The following is a 15,938-nucleotide window of genomic DNA, read 5'->3' on the forward strand; positions in this document are numbered from 1 at the left end:
GCACATCACTACGGCGACATAGCATCACGTGTAGGCATGCCTTATATCTACCACATGACAGCTCAAGTTTTTGGATGGCATTGGTTTTTGGAAGCATCCTCCAATATGGAAGAGCAATACTGCAGTAAGGTGTGCCTGTTCCTCTAAGGGCAGAAACTGCCTAGAGAGAGGGCCCTAGGAGCCAGGCAGAAACCCCACAGGTGCAGGCTGCCATGGCAGCAGGCTAACGGGGGAATTAGCCTGCACCTGCACCCGGTCAGCACATCTAAGCCCCAGGGCTGGGGCTGGAGGCAGTCAGTTCTCTGGCAGCAGTCAGAGGGGAAGGAGTTCATGCGTAAAAGCTCCACGGAGATGCTCGGCTGCCTGTCTGGCTGCTGGTAAGACTAACAGGCTCTAGGAGCTCCTAAAGTGCCTGGGGATAGGAGGCACTCATTGCTGAAGGAGAAACTGGCCCTCTTAAAGGTGCAGAATGTGGCCTCCAGTGTCATTGGTATTGTTATTGTTAGGTTACAGCCCAGGGGCTCATATTTTTGTTGTTGTTTAATCCGATGGACTGGGCTGAGGCTACTGGGGAGGAGGCCTCGTTGGGGCACACTACCATGCAGAGCCCCAGCGCCAGAGGGTGCAGCAACAGGGGGTGAGGAGACCCCAGCACCAGAGGATGCAGTTACTGAGGCTAAGTGTCCAGTGACAACAAGAGGCCGAACTAAACTGAGACCTCATCACAAAAGACAAAGTCTAAATACCATCTGCGAGGCATGGGGCATGATAAAGGGGTGGTTTTGGAGCCATACATCTAGCCCATAAGGCTTGGGGTGTCTTGCAAGGCACCTGCTTAGAACGGGACCCAGCAAGGGGTCTAAAAACCCTCAGGGTTTAGTGGGGTCCATCAGGACCATGATGGCATAGCAACTTGAGGGCAGCCTCCCTATCTACTATCTTAACCAACAAAGCGTGGCAGGTGAGACTAGGAAGTGCCCGCAGGACAAAGCTGGCACGGTCACAGGGCCCTAGGGGCATCATGGCTGTCTCTAGGGACCCCACCCTGTGACAAATACTAACAGCATCAGCTGCAAATATTTAGTTGCAGTGTCCCAAGCATCATCCTGTCTGGATCAGTCACAGAAGAGCAACAAGTCTAAGAGAGGTTAAAAATTTTTCATTTCAGACAGCTGAGCCAGGTGTTCAGAGTAAAGTGGTGAGACAGAAGAGTGGTATGATCTTGGAGCTAGCACAGTTACCAATACACACATTCTAAGAATGTTGGATTACTGACTCCCCAACAAACTCTGCCTGGCAGCCCAAAGGCAAAAAAGTGACATCTTCCTTGAAAAATAGTTTTCAGCAAATTGACAGGTTAATAAATCTGAGCAAATTAAAGGAACTGGCCCAGCCCACAATTGATTCACAAAAATCTCTGCTTTATTTAGTTCAGTGGTCTCCAACCTTTTTAAGTAGGAAATCACCTTTGGCATTTAAAAGCAAACCAAGATCTACTGTGCACCACTGCCAACCCTCCCCCCACACCCAGCAGGTAAGTCTGTGGGGAGGAAAGTGGGGAGAGGGGGAGATCAAGGCAGAGGGAGAAAAAATTACTTAGGGGTGCGCCTCCCCAGCAGGTAAGTCCCACCTGGCCGGGGCCCCACTCAACTTACCCCTTCTCCTGCCTCTGTCCCTCACCTTGATCTATCCCCTGCTCCTTCTTTCCCCCACGGACTGACCTGCTGGGCTGGGATGCACGCGTGCATGCACGTGGGCACTCAGCTCCCCACCCCAGCCTCGGATAGACTCCAAAAGGCTCCAGGATCTACCAGAAGAGGCTCTGAGATCTACCGGTGGATCGAGATCCACTGGTTGGTGACCACTGATTTAGTTAATAGTTGGATCAGAGTGATCATAATCACGCTGTCAATGACACCTAAAGGTAAACATGTGCTTTAGTATTTTGCTAAAAAGGAAGGGGAATGCTGAATCAGAGGTTATAATTTGGCTGATGGTACCTATCAAGTACCATTGAATATGGGGTAATAAAATAACATATAATGTTTTATATCACTTTCTATTTTTTTTATTTTTAGCTGATTTCTTCCCATCTACCCCTGTTATGGAAGTTATTGATTTAATCTTATTCACTTGGATTCTTCAATGATAGTAACATGTTATCCAGCCACCTATAACAGCTTCACAGCTATTTATAGTAAACAGTAACTGCATGAGTACAGTCCAATTGACTTTATATTACCATAGAAGTAGACAGTTTGAAATAAGCTGAAGTGAAATTATTGCAGTTACACTCTCCATGCAATAGGTCTTACTCAATTTGAGTGAAAGAGGCATAATTGATTCTATTTCCACTTGCTGAGATTTCCAAGTTGTCTTTAGGAGTATGACCATATATAGTACACAGCAATATAGGTTGGGAGTAAACTAAACTATAGAGATACCAGTATAACATCCATGTACTAAAGCAGTGGTTTTCAAATTGTGGTTCATCAACCATTGTGGTACACAAACCATATGCTGGTGATGAACTGAGCTGTTTGGTCATGCAGTGCTGGCCCTCCTGTTTGTTCCTACTTGCCTACCCTTATAAAACAACTAAATCATATTCCTAATATTACTTTCCCATTTTAATTGCTGTAATTGCCATGTGACCTTGATTAAGAAGGGAGATATCCATAAAACAATCCCTTTATTCTGATCCTGACAATGGTATGTAAGTACAAATATTTATGTATTAGGTTCTGAAACAGGCAGAGATTGCCCCAAAATTATGCACCAAATTCTAACTAACCTTAAGTAGGAGTTTTAGAAGATACTATCCAATATGTATTAGAATGTTCTATATATAATGACATAAGGAGAACCTATTTACCGTATTTGCAGAAATTGATACATTTCTCAAACAGAGAGAAATTAATCTGGCTTTTACAGCAAACAAATCCAAATGTAGTAAACCATCTTGCAGTTTTCGCTGAAGTGATTTGAGTTAAATATCCTTTATTAGTGATATGAGTGATACATTTTAACATTAGACTTGATTTTATTGTCTCAATTGTGGATCTAAGTACAACAATATTATAGATTCATGTCTTGATTTACTACTATATTTATATTAATAATGTTTCTTATGTTGGTGGGCTGTATTTTTAGTATAATATTTGTAGTTTGGTTACCTTTGTTAGACCCCAACTCCATGTGGCACCCAACAACTAGGGAGATGATGATCCAATTGCTCGTGGGTCCTGTTACTCATTAGCCAGAGCAGACGGGGAGCAAACACCAGCACACACTGCTCACAACAGCTTTATTCGGAATGGAGACAGTGTTGCCAAAACGGCTAGTTTTGTTCCCCTGGAGGCTTGTTCAATTACCCTCAAGGAAAGAGTCACACATACAGGGTGGGTCCATCTAGGTTTATTGTTTGCAAACAGTTTGACCGAGGAGCAGAGAGCTCAAATCAGGGCCAACGATGAGTCCGGCCTGGAATCACATTTTTATAGCTTACATTCAACAGAGTCTTGATGTACTAGAAGTTTATTGGCTGCAGTACCAGTTCCTAATTGTGACGTCTTATCTTGTAGGCTGTACTTAACTAGTTTTTGGTTAATGTGACTTATCAGGGTTAGTACGTGCGCACTCAAAGGTAGAATTGCAGCATGCTCAGAAGAAAAGAGCAATTTCAAGAAAGTTAGTTAAACTTTAGTAACTTCTTATCTTAACGTAACCTTAAGGCACTGGACAGAGATGATTTCAAAATGCAAGGCAAGCAGTAAGAACCACAGCTTGGACATTAGACCTCCTGATCTTTACACAAAAGGGTCATAAGATGGTCATAAGACACTTCTATCATATGGTTGTTGCTCAAGCATTACTGCAAAATTATGGGGGCTAACGTCTTTTTACTACAACAGCTTCGGGCCAGGTCCCAAAAAACCAACAAACCGGGGACCTGCCCTGAACTTTAGTTCTTTTCACATTTTATACTCCTTGGTTCACGCTCATTAACATTCACTCCACTTTTGTCTCCTTTTGTTCTACCCATTTCTCCTCCCATCTCAAGCTCTGCCTCTGTTTACTGTTTCCTTCATTAACATGGAATTGCCTATGCATTTCCTTCATTTACATGCCTCTCTGCTAAGAGTGCACGCATAACACTTTGACCTCCACTTCCTCCTGTCACTTGCTGGTTCTTTCTGGTTTTTTGCTGACTCCTCCTTCATCTCCATGGTCTTGCTTCTGCTTTAACTCCTGACGAAAACTGGTGGGCTGCATCTTGTTCTTCTAACACCATATATTTTACACTATCCCATTGTTAGGAACCTATTTGCCTAAGCATTTGAAAGGTTATTTTTAATATATCATTTTGCCTTGTGACCAGCAGTTTTTGCTGAGATACAGATTAAAGCCTTGTTCCAGCTGCAAATCCAGTGCTCCCCAAAATCCAAATACAGTCACCCTAACAACCTTGTTCAACCTTATTTATATTATGGGTGTATGTGTGTTATGTTGTCTTCGGGAGCATGGCATTTAGCCAGATTCCTTAATAATAAATTGAATTGAAATTAAAAAAATGAAAATAAGTAGAAAAAAAATAACATTTGAACCTTTTCAGAAGCATTGTCAATAGATGGTTATCTGTCCAAAGATCTAGCTATGACTTCCTCTTTAAAAAACAGATGAATCATCTAAGAAAATAAAAAAAAATCATATGCTGCTCATAATAATTATTTTTGGCATCCTCAAACTCAATCGACAGTGTCTCAGTCCATGTAGGTAGATCCTGATTATCAATTATCAAAATATGAGATAGTTGATCCACATTGTTTGCTTCTACATGAGTCTCCCACTGCGTAGTTGTTACTGCACGGTTATCTAGTACTTGCATAACCAAGTATTAAATGACTGCATAGTAACTGGCGTTACTGTGCAGTAGCATGCCGGCATGGTTGCCTAGCAATGCTTACTATGCAGTAGCTTATTACAACTGTGCAGTAGTATTAAACTGCTGTGCAGTAAGCATCTCATGTAACCATGCCCAGTATTGTCTAAATTTCGGGGTGATCATACTTTGCACTTCTGTTGAGCTTTGTCTTAGAGGAATCCCATGACATTTTCAAAGCCTTTAATTTTGACTCTCAGTTTCCTTAGGGATAGAAATTTAGCATGCTATCTCTATTTCCAGAAAAATGAGGTGCACAGCTGAATGTTTTATATGAGGTCACACAGATAGTCTTTGGTGGATTCATGGACTTCTAGATCAGTGATTCTCAACCAGGGTGTCATGGCTCCCAAGGGGTGCTACAATATCCTGTTTAGGGTGCTTGAGTGTTCCATGTAATTTTAGCACTGTTAAGTGTGCAAACACCTACACATGATTTACAAGATAAACCCAGACAGTGCATCCAGATGAGTGTGCATGTGCGTTCCCTGAGGACAAATAACAGCAACATATATTTGTGCTAGGGGAGGCTGGTGTGGCACCTGTGCTGGCCCAAGCAGCCTTACCTGAGATCCTGGGGGCTTCCCGGGGCTCAGTGGCAGTGATCTGGGCACACGGAGCCTGGTTGGCAGCTGAAGTGTGGCTCTGGCCAACCAGGCTCTGGTTTTGAGCAGCGCATGCTGTGCCACTTTTTTTCTCCATATTTTTTTTGATACTAGGATTTCCTGGTGTCTCAACTGCAGCATAGAGAACCAAATTATATGTGTGGGATGCGTTCTGTAGCACCTCAAAAGACTTGAAGTGCCACAAAGCCCACGTGCACCAGAGATTTCAAGTAAGAATAAAAAACATGGATCAGTTGTGGTCCTGAGTTCTTTGCAGCAAAATAATTGCTCTATTCTTTTTCTGTAGTCAAAACACAAGTGAAAGCTACAAGCTGGCATTTTCCCAAGGGTTGTCTTGAGTCTAACAAAGGATGTCCTGAGTCAAAAAGATTGAGAACCACTGCTGTAAACCCCCAACCAATGCTTTTAACACAAGTGATCCTAACTCCCAAACAAAGGTTAAGACAAAACCAATGAGCTAATGTAAACCATATTCCGATTACAGTGGAACAAAGGATAAAAAAATTGCATGAAGATGATTTCATTACCTGTACTAAGAAACATTGTGCTTTACTAGTAGTCAAAAGACACAAGTCAATAAATTCCTTTTATATTGCATTATTTCTTTAAACTCTTCCATACCTGTCTGCATCTATCTCTGGTCTTGCAATTAGATTTTAAGCTGTTTGGAGCATGATCCATCTTTTTATTTCATATTTTGTGCAGTACTTAGCACTACAAGCAGTCCTAAACTATATTGAGTTGTAAATAAATGTATCTTGATGGGTGTCAATCAATAAGAATCATCTTTGCTTTAGGAAAATGTAATACAATATTAAACTTGATTTAAATTAGTGTTTTTCACTTGTCAATTTAAATCATAATTAAATATTGGTGATTTAAATCACTGATGTAAATCAATCCACGCTGGTTTCTTGAAAAGTGGCTTATCTTGAATCCCTCTTTTTTCCCTTCCTTCTTGTTGTGCAGTACAGCTTCCTATTAAACGTAAACAATAATTGAAGCAAAATACTCATATTGTGAATAAAAAATCAAATAGGTCAATATGCAGTATTCATAAATTTTTGCAGAAGCATTTGTCACAGGTGCAGATGCTACTACTTGGTTGTGGGTTGCTGGGTAGGCATAACGACTTACAGAAAAGCTAGATGCCTCTCAGTGTTAGAGAAGAGCACACTTCAATCATCTACCAGAATACCTAAACCCAGGCAAAATTTTAATCAAGATAGAAAGACAATTATGGTATATGCATAATAGCGTTAATCAAAGATAATTTGGCATGTAAATACAGAATAGAACATGTTAATAATAAATGAAGGAAGAAAATCAAATTCAGTCCATCTTGTCTCATAAACAACTAGTTGCTAAATAACAAAAAGATTTATCTTGAGATTAATTATCTACATCTCTAATGATCAGTCTTTTCAGCTTTAATCTATTATTAAAATGCCTAGACTTATTATTATTCATACATTACCATAAATGCTCTTGAGGTTTTAAAAGCTCAGAGAGACCTGCCTTGACTTGCTTACTATCTATAAGATTCTGATCCTAAAATGAATTCCACAGGAGTACAGGGGTCCGTCAACTAGGCCTCACTGCATGATCATACATAAATTCAGGCAAAAGCAGCTGAAGGATATGAGTAAACTGAGATTAATGGCTTCTACAAAAGCTGTGAGGGCAAGAATGGAGAAAATACAAATAGGAGGTCCTTTGGATGAATGAGTGCACTAAGCCAGTGATTCCTAACCTTTTCAGACCGCAGGCTGGCAAACTGTGGACTGGAAGTGACTGTGGACTGGAAGTTACTATGGACCAGCATACTGCAGACCAGTAGTCAACCCCTTTTTATACTCAGTATAAAAAGGTTGGCTGCTGGTCCACAGTATGCCGGTCACTTCTGGACTTCTGGTCCAGCAGCCAAACCTCCTGTGGACTGGCAGCTGCGGCCCGGGGCTTGGGAACCTCTGCACTAAGCTAAGGCCTGCAAAAGGATTTCTGGTATTGTCTTGAGGTTCTGCTTGTCAGATTTAATTTTTAAATCTTCTGGAAGAAGGTTTTGAGAAATGACTCCATGGAGAACAGGCAGAAAGCAGGATACAAATGTACCTTACAGACTAGCTAAATCAGAGATGCAGAAGTTTTGTGAGTCTGAGCTCACTTCATTATATGCACCTCTGATTTAGTTGGTCTAGAAGGTGTATCTCTACCCTGACATCTGCCTAACTTCATACTAACATGGCTAACTATCTCTCTCTGTTCAAGGGAGGACAGGGCAGTCACAGGTCTTAGTGTTGCAAGCATTTATACATGTGCTTTAATTTAAATATGTAAACTAGTATATGTAAACTAGTTCCCATGGGACTAGTTATGTACTTACCTTGCAAACACACATGTAAGTTGTTAAAGGGACCAAAGTCAAGAAAAGGATTTCAGGCCTTGAGAGGTAGATGCACGAACGAAAACATGGACTTTGATTTGGAGGGGATAAAATGGGAAGTCAGAAGAACACTTGAGTTGACTGAAGAGCCTAGTAGTGAGCTGATGGGGAGCAAGAGAAAGACTAGAGTGAGGAAGGAAGTTGAGGCACAAGATAATCTTTGTGTTGGCTCTAGCATACTGTAAATATGTAGATAGGGGGAGCGATTTTAGATGATTGAAAGATAAATATTCATTTCACTTAACCTATTAAAAGCATCAACAAAAGAAGTGTCAGTATATGGGAAATACTCTGATAATCCAAATTATGCAGGCATGTAATGCTGTTATAATGTTTTCTGAATTGAATTCTGAGAATAGATGTAAAATGTGTGTCTGTCACTATGTTTGCAAAACTAAAGAGCACAGTTACCTCAGTAATCTTTCATATGCCTGCCATTCACAGTAGGAAACTATTCTGGCCTTACTTAAAAATAGGGCCAATGTTGTCTGTTAAGTTTCAGGCATTTGTTTGCAACAGTTAGCCTAGATACCATAAACAAACCCTAGTCACTTTTCTACTGATGTTTTCAAAAATGGGTAAGACTTTCTGAAGCCTGTGTTTGTATGTGTAATGTTGACAAAGCAAAGTTTCATGTAGCCATATGGGCATGGCTTTACTAAGTTTTTCCTCACTAAGGGTGCGTCCAGACAAGCACGCACATGCATCTTGCAGCGTCTCAAACTCCTTTGAGGTGCTGCAAGACACATGTGCATGAACAAAAAAATGTTCCCTGCACTGCATATTTGAGCGTGGTGGCAAAATTAGGCCATATCCAGGGGTAAAAAAAAACACTCCACAGAACAGCGGAGCAAGGCACGGATCAAGATTGCGCCTGGAGGCAACCCGGGAGTCAGTCCTCCAGGAGAGATGTTCTGGTTTCTGGCCAGAGTGACTCTGTTGTGCTCCTGCTGCCCCTGGCACTGTCAAGGTTAAGTTAGGGACGTGGGATGGCGGGGTTTATGGGTTTGGGTGGGTGTGAAGAGTGGCAGGGGGATGTCAGGGGGTGTTGGGAGTGGTGAGGGGTGTCAGGAGTGGAGGGGGATGTCAGGGGCTGACGGGGGCTGAGAGGAGCAGCGGGGTGGGGGAGGATGTCCCATATGTGGGTTGGGATCATGGACAGGCTCGAGCAGGGGCTGCCATATGCCTGCCCCACCACCTGGCCCCTGCAGCGTCGGCGGCAGCAGGCAACATGGCTGTGGCTCTGCTGCAGGCACAGCCGGCAGCAATGCAGCACTATGACCCAGGCTCCGTACATGTTGAACAGACCCGGCCCAGCCTGCTGGTGCATGGCTTTGGATGGGCCAGGCCAGGTCCATTCAGCATGTACAGAGCCCAGGTCACACAGTGCCACGTTGCTGCCCGCTGTCCCTGCAGCAGAGCCACAGCCCCGCTTGCCAGCTGCCACTGGCACTGCAGCCACTGGCTGGGGGTCAGGCATGTGGCAGCCCCTGGCTTTGCACTGGAGCGGGACGTGCAGCTCCAGGAGACGCAGCTCCTGTGCAAACAGGCTGGATTGGGTTGGGCTAGGGGGGTGCATTTTCCATGAGGATCAGCCAGGCTAGTGAGCTGCTCCAGGCCAGGTCCTGCTGCACACCTCCTCTCCACAGGCACTGTGGGTCATGCAGCGCTGCCACCGGAGGCAGGGCCCGGCACGGCGCACAGGGACCATGTGTCACACTGATCTGGGTCCTGCTGGCAGTGGGGCCTCTCATGCTGCCATGGTGGGCCAGTTCCATGGTGGTGTGAGTTGCCCCGGTGCCAGCAGGACCTGGCTCAGCATGACATGCAGTCCCTGGAGTGGCGCAGGCCCTTGAGTGACATCAGCGAGTGGCACCAGTCCACGATGAGCGGCACGGGCAGCACCAACTCTGAGCTGCTCAGGGCCACATTGCACCGCAGCGGGGCTGGCAGCAGCAGCAGGCTCTGAGCACCCCACTCACACTGTTGCTGCAGGGGGTAAGTTGTGGGCCCTGCGTAGGGGGGATGTGGCCCTGTAAGGTGGCTGGGATCTGGGGGGGGGCAGCTGTGGGCTTGCAGGATGGCTGGGACCCTGCGGGGAAATGTAGCCCTCCAGGGGGGATCTGGGGCCCTGCAGCAGGGGGCAATCCATGTGATGTATGGGGGGGGCTGCACCCTGTGGGGGCCAGGGGACCCACCCTTCCTGAGCAGCGCCCCCCACAAGTTCCCCCCATACCCACAGTCCCCCCACAATCCCTCTACATCTACCCACACACTGACCTACATCCCTCCACACCCACCCACACACCCACATGCCTTCCCCAATACACTTCCCACCCCACTCCTGCAAACCCCACATCCCCCTATCACACACCCATCATGTGAGAAGAAAACCAAAAGCACACTTCAACACATATAGATATATACAATTAATTTTATTATGATGATAGAAACAATGGTAAGCTTCCAAATTGCTTTAACATTCTAAATATATCAATAAAATATTGTCCAACTGGTCTCGGTCTCTATATATCCATGTTCTTCCACAATTAGAACAAAAGACCATTACACATAAACATACACACACACACACACACTAATTGTGGAAGAACATGGATTTTGGGGTATTTAAAAAAATGGATTTGGGATGCTGCTGCAGCAGTCCAGCTGGCACAAGGAGCTAATGTCCCCAGATACCAATTAGCTGGGCCCCAGAAGCTCCTGAGAGTAAGCACCCAGATAGGGCTGGTTTTTATACTGCTGGGGCCAGCACAGAGCAGCTTTTTATACTGCTGGTCCAGCACAGGTGCTGGCCCCAGGCTCTAGCTCCCCTGGCTGCAGATCCAGGAGGAGCCAGGCAGGGTTATTTTGCCCCAAGTGGCACAATTTGCCCCACACCAAAGTGCATGTCCAGGCATGTGCATTGAGGCAAAAGGCCCCGGCTCAAATTTGCACCACTTCTATTTGAGATGCTGCAAGCACGCATGCCTACATATATGGACACGCCCTAAGGGTGCTTTTGTGCAGTTTAAGTAGGTCTACTCTTAAAGTGTCTGCATTGGGAACTACTGCAGAATAGTTTATACACTTTAAATTTAGGTGCTAGGTATTTTTCAATAACTTTTCTCTGAATTTGCCACGTAGGCAAGTCCTTACTTTAAGGCTGAATGTAAAGTGAATGTGCAACCTACTGGTGCAAGGTTTCATTGTCACTTTGACCTATGCTGTGCACAATACGGGAAAGTAAGACAGGCCTGCTGCCTTTAAACTATGAAGCTTGTAGAGTACATCCTTACTAGAAGGAGGGAAAAAAGGAGTGCTCTTAACATAAGTCAGCTAGCATCCTAGTGAAGACAAGGCATCTTGCAGGTTACCCTTTGTTGAAGATGACATGAAGAGTCCAGTGCAGTAGTGTAAGTAAGTGTGGGTGAGCAGGGTACTAGCCATAGGTGTTGATTTAAAGGGGGCACAAGAATAGCCTTTGAGTTCCTGGGGTCAGGTAAGGTGTTCAGAAATGTCCCCACCTCTTCCTCCTTCACTCCCTTCCCACCTAGCTCTGTGAAATCTCTGGCCAGCATGCAAAAATTGTGAATTAAGCCTCTTACAGTTTACCTTCATTGCTGACTAATGTGAAACCTACAAACCACTCTATCTTTACTAGGATTTTAGCTCACATAGGTGAACCTGTGTTTGCTAATGCATTAAGCACACCCCATTTTTCTTATAAAGACTTTACTTGGCTGCGGTAATGTCCCAAGGCAAGGGACAGACATTCAAAAAGCCTGAGCCTGAATTGATTCAATCTTTGCAGGTCTTTCAAACTTGACTTAGCTAAATCAGTTTTGTAACCGGACAGACATCCCAGAAATGCAAGCACATGCCTGCAGTGGCTCAGGCTAGAAGCGGGGGGTGTGGAGGAGGGTGGTAGAGCAGCCCTCCCTTCCTTCCACAGAACTGAGCCGAGGGCAGGGCACAGCTCTGATTAGCCCAGCAGGGAATTGATAACCGTGTTTATCACCCCTAACTCAGTGTTTATCACCCCATTAAGAAAGCAACAGAGGGACATTACCAGCTACCTGTTGATTCAGCACAGACCATAGCCAGTGTGTAGTCTGCTAGCTAATACACAGACATCTCCTTAGCAAGGCAGAGGGGAGGGGGGAATTCCTGCTTAGCAGGGAGTGGTGAGGGGGAGAGCAGCCTATAGTCCCTCCTGGAGCTGTAGCCAGGGAGCAGAGGGGAGGGGCCAGCCCTTCTGTGGAGCAGAGAGCTCTCTGAGTCCAGAGAGCATGCTGGGATGCTGGGGGAGTCTGATCTTAAACCAGCAAGGGGTCTGGGACAGACATTGCATAAACCGGTTTGAGCCAAATCGGTTAAGTCTGATACTATGTTCAACCAGGTTTATCTCAAACTGGTTTCAGCCATTTTCAACTGGGTTTATGTGCATTGAACGTCTGTTCTGTTACAGGTTTAAACCAGTTTCTGATCACTTAAACTGGTTTATATGTAATGTCTGTCCCTAGTCCAGGTGTCTACACAGCAAATCCTGCAGGGACTTTGCTAATTGGCTGCCCAATCTAGCATCTGACCACCCAGTGGGGGAAACACTCCATAAGGATGGTATGAGCCCATGTAAATACTCTTTTCATGACAGTTGCTGCTTTTCAAAGAGCACTTTTGCACCCTTCAAGAGAAACAACTTTTGAGCATTCAGCAGTACTTCAAAGAGTAACTGCCTGTGTTGCACAGCCAGCTGTAGCTGAATGAAGCAGCTTAATTTTTACAGTTTCTAGTTCAGGTTCTGTATTATCTTTGGACAAGAAACATTGCCATCCTTTGAGTAAACAACCAATCTTCTTATGCTATATAAACTACAGTTTCTAGTTATTTTTGATAGTTTGTGTAATTTCCTAAGAGATTTATTATTTTTTTAACACTTGAGATTTTTTTAGTTTTTGGAGGGCGGGGGAGGATTTGTTTTGTTTTGTTTTTTTTGGTGAAATAGCATTTGCGAGTTAGACCTTATGGGACTTCACTAGTTTCCCCCTGCCTCCTCTCATTGCTTTTATTCATTTATATGTATTACACCAGACACATGGAGGACCAGAGATGATTTTTAAAACACACCTCCAACAGATTTGAATCAATAAAAATAAGCTTTGTTATGTATCATGTCTGACTATTTTGGACAGTGATAGATATATTCAATTCTCATACTGGAAATCTTTACTATTTTATTTTTCTTGCATGTTACAGGTGGATCTTAATCTTTTTCCCTTCATGGTTCTAATAGGAATTGAGACAAGTTTTCTGTTATTGATAAACTATGATGTTAATAGTTTTTTTTTAAACTGAAATCATTTAAATCTTGTATTTTATCTTCTCCATTTAGAGTCTAAAGTCAGTGACTGGCAAACTACATAAGATTCAGAAGTTCACTATGGATAAATACATTAGATTTTGGATACTTGTTTATGTTAAGTTGTTCTCTTAAGTATGTGAGGTCTCCAATATCCATCAGTCCTTCTAATCCAGCACAGTGATCTTCATTTCCTCCAGATCCATCTCTCCAAACAAGCTTCTGACTCCTTTCACTCTCTTCTTCTGAGGTAGGTTTTCCATGCATCTACCTTGTTAATTAGGGCTGTGCGAAATTTCGCTGGCTGTTTTGTTTTAATGCTGTTTTGATTTGTTTCGAGCTCGAAACAGCAAAATTGAAATGAAGTGAAAAGCTTCAAAACAGCCTTGAAATGAAACAAAGGCAGTCAAAACGTTTTGAAAGTTTCGAAACATTTTGAGTTTGAAAGCTCAAGCTGGGCTTGCCTGCAGGAGAGGGAGGGGGAAGACGGGGGATGAGGAGGGAAGGACTGCTGTCATATTGACTGTGTGTAGCTGGCTACTGACTGTGATCTTTCCCTGAGGTCCCTTCCAATCCCAGTGCTCTGGCAGAGAGATGGAAAACACACACATAGTCACGTGTCATGAGTTTTGATTGTCAGCAGCCTGAGTTGCAGTTTCCCAGAAACCCCTGCACCTATCTCCTTGAAACTTGGCAGGCTTTGTGGCCTCCACAGGGGATAGCATGCCTGCAGTTTTCACCCTGCTGTGGCTTAACACACACACGTGACATGAGTTTTGCTTTCAAGACATAAGTGCAGGTGTTTCTGGGAAACTGCATCTCAATCCCCTTGAATCTTGGCAGGCTTCATGGCCTCAGAAGGGGCTACCATCCCTGCAAGTTTTATTCAAATCAGGCAAGAAATGACAAAGTTATAGGCAGTTTTGTGCTTCCCTATTATAGCCTATGGGCAAAACATCGAAACAGCATTGAAACATCGAAACAGTTTCTCCAAAACAAAACAGAACGAAACTCTAAACGAAACAGAACAGTGCTTTCAAAACAGAACGAAACTCAAAGTGAAACACTGCCCTGTTGAAACAGTGAAATGGAAGTCGAAACGAAACAGTGCTGTTTTGCACAGCCCTATTAGTATGCTTTTTGGAGGAAAGAGCATCAGTAATCTGTCTTCCCTCTCTCTGTTAGATTGCTCTGTTTGAATTTACTGCACGTATTTCTATGCATCTCTGAATTAGAGGGATTCCAGAAGGTCTTCTTTCCCCAAATCCTAGTGCAGCCTTCTAATCTAACAAAAGAAAACCATGGTTAATGCAACTCAACACAATTGGCCACAGCACTGGTGGAGTTGGCCTTTAGCAAATGAAGTGTATCATGCTACCAGCAAAATGCTTATTTGAACCTTCCTGAGGAAAGAACAGGTTTGTCTCATCTAAATGTGGTTTGAGATTCAACTAGTTCATACATTTTCCAAAATTATTTGCCCAGAACTAAACTAGATACTTGCAGTGTCATGGTTTTTGTTTCTTTTCAGAATGGCATTGAGTCCCTGCACTGCTTTAAATTTGATGTTTATTGAATTAGCACATTGTTTAACATTCATAAACACATTGAAATCTTGCAATACCCTGGCTAGCATCTTACATTGTCAGTTGTGCTATATAGTGGCTACAGTAGGAGGAAAGTTGAAACCAACATTGTTGCTTAAGCTTGATCACCATATTTCATTTTTTCTAAAGGCTTTTGGTAAGTGAGACTTTTATTTCTGGGTGCAAAGTATAAAACCTTAGAAAATAAGACTTATGTGTAACAACATCTGGTCAGGCTCTTATGTTGTAACATTTGTATGGTTTATGCCGTTTGTCAGAACTTAGTAGAAATGCTTGCAACTCAGATAATGCCAGCACAGCTATTAAAAGATGTTAAAACTTTGGAATTTAGAATGAGGTCACCAGGCAGCCTCTAATGAGACCACTCTCTTTAACACAAGGTTAATTATTTCTTCAAGGAAGAGACTGTGGCAAGAATCACTACAGTTTCATTTGGAAGAGAAAGAAAGAGTAATACCTATTAACTCAAAAATACAACGAGACAAAGATCTGTTAATTTAGTAATGTTTGATGATTTCATGTCCATTAGCACATAAAATAGGGATAAGCATTGTTTGCATGCTGTTTTATATGATAACATTACTGCTGTTAACACTTGATACAATTCTACTGGACAATTCAATTAAACATGGCTGTTCTATTATGTTAAAACATGGTGGAAACTCTTAGAAACTTCTTACAATATTTACACGATACCTTGTTGAAGTAATTTATTTCCTCCAAATTATGCTTTTTTTGATGGGCACAACTGACCTCTATTATTAATCCTGAAAACTGTTTTTTTATTTTATTTTATTTTTTTACAGTCAGTTTTGATTAAGTGTAACTGTGAGCACTGATCCTGGGGTAACTGCTGGTCTCAATGATGTGGCAAGTGTATTGTATTTTGATAACTCTTCTGACATTAAGTTTTCTATACCCTGCAAATACAATTCAGTCTTTACCAGTGTGCCTAATGTCA

The 15,938-nt window shown here is 43.1% G+C and overlaps 1 protein-coding gene across 1 annotated transcript in view; it reads left to right on the plus strand.

Moving 5' to 3' along the window:
- The first annotated feature begins 303 nt into the window (after positions 1–303).
- Positions 304–15,938, plus strand: part of SMPX (small muscle protein X-linked) — a 79,738-nt gene continuing 64,103 nt past the window's right edge. The window contains exons 1-2 of the mRNA XM_059726484.1: positions 304–377; positions 13,404–13,620. The gene's annotated coding sequence lies outside the window, so the exon portion shown is untranslated. The remainder of the gene's footprint in view (positions 378–13,403; positions 13,621–15,938) is intronic.

Source organism: Alligator mississippiensis, chromosome 1, assembly GCF_030867095.1.
Source record: "Alligator mississippiensis isolate rAllMis1 chromosome 1, rAllMis1, whole genome shotgun sequence".
Classification (NCBI taxonomy): Eukaryota; Metazoa; Chordata; order Crocodylia; family Alligatoridae; genus Alligator; species Alligator mississippiensis.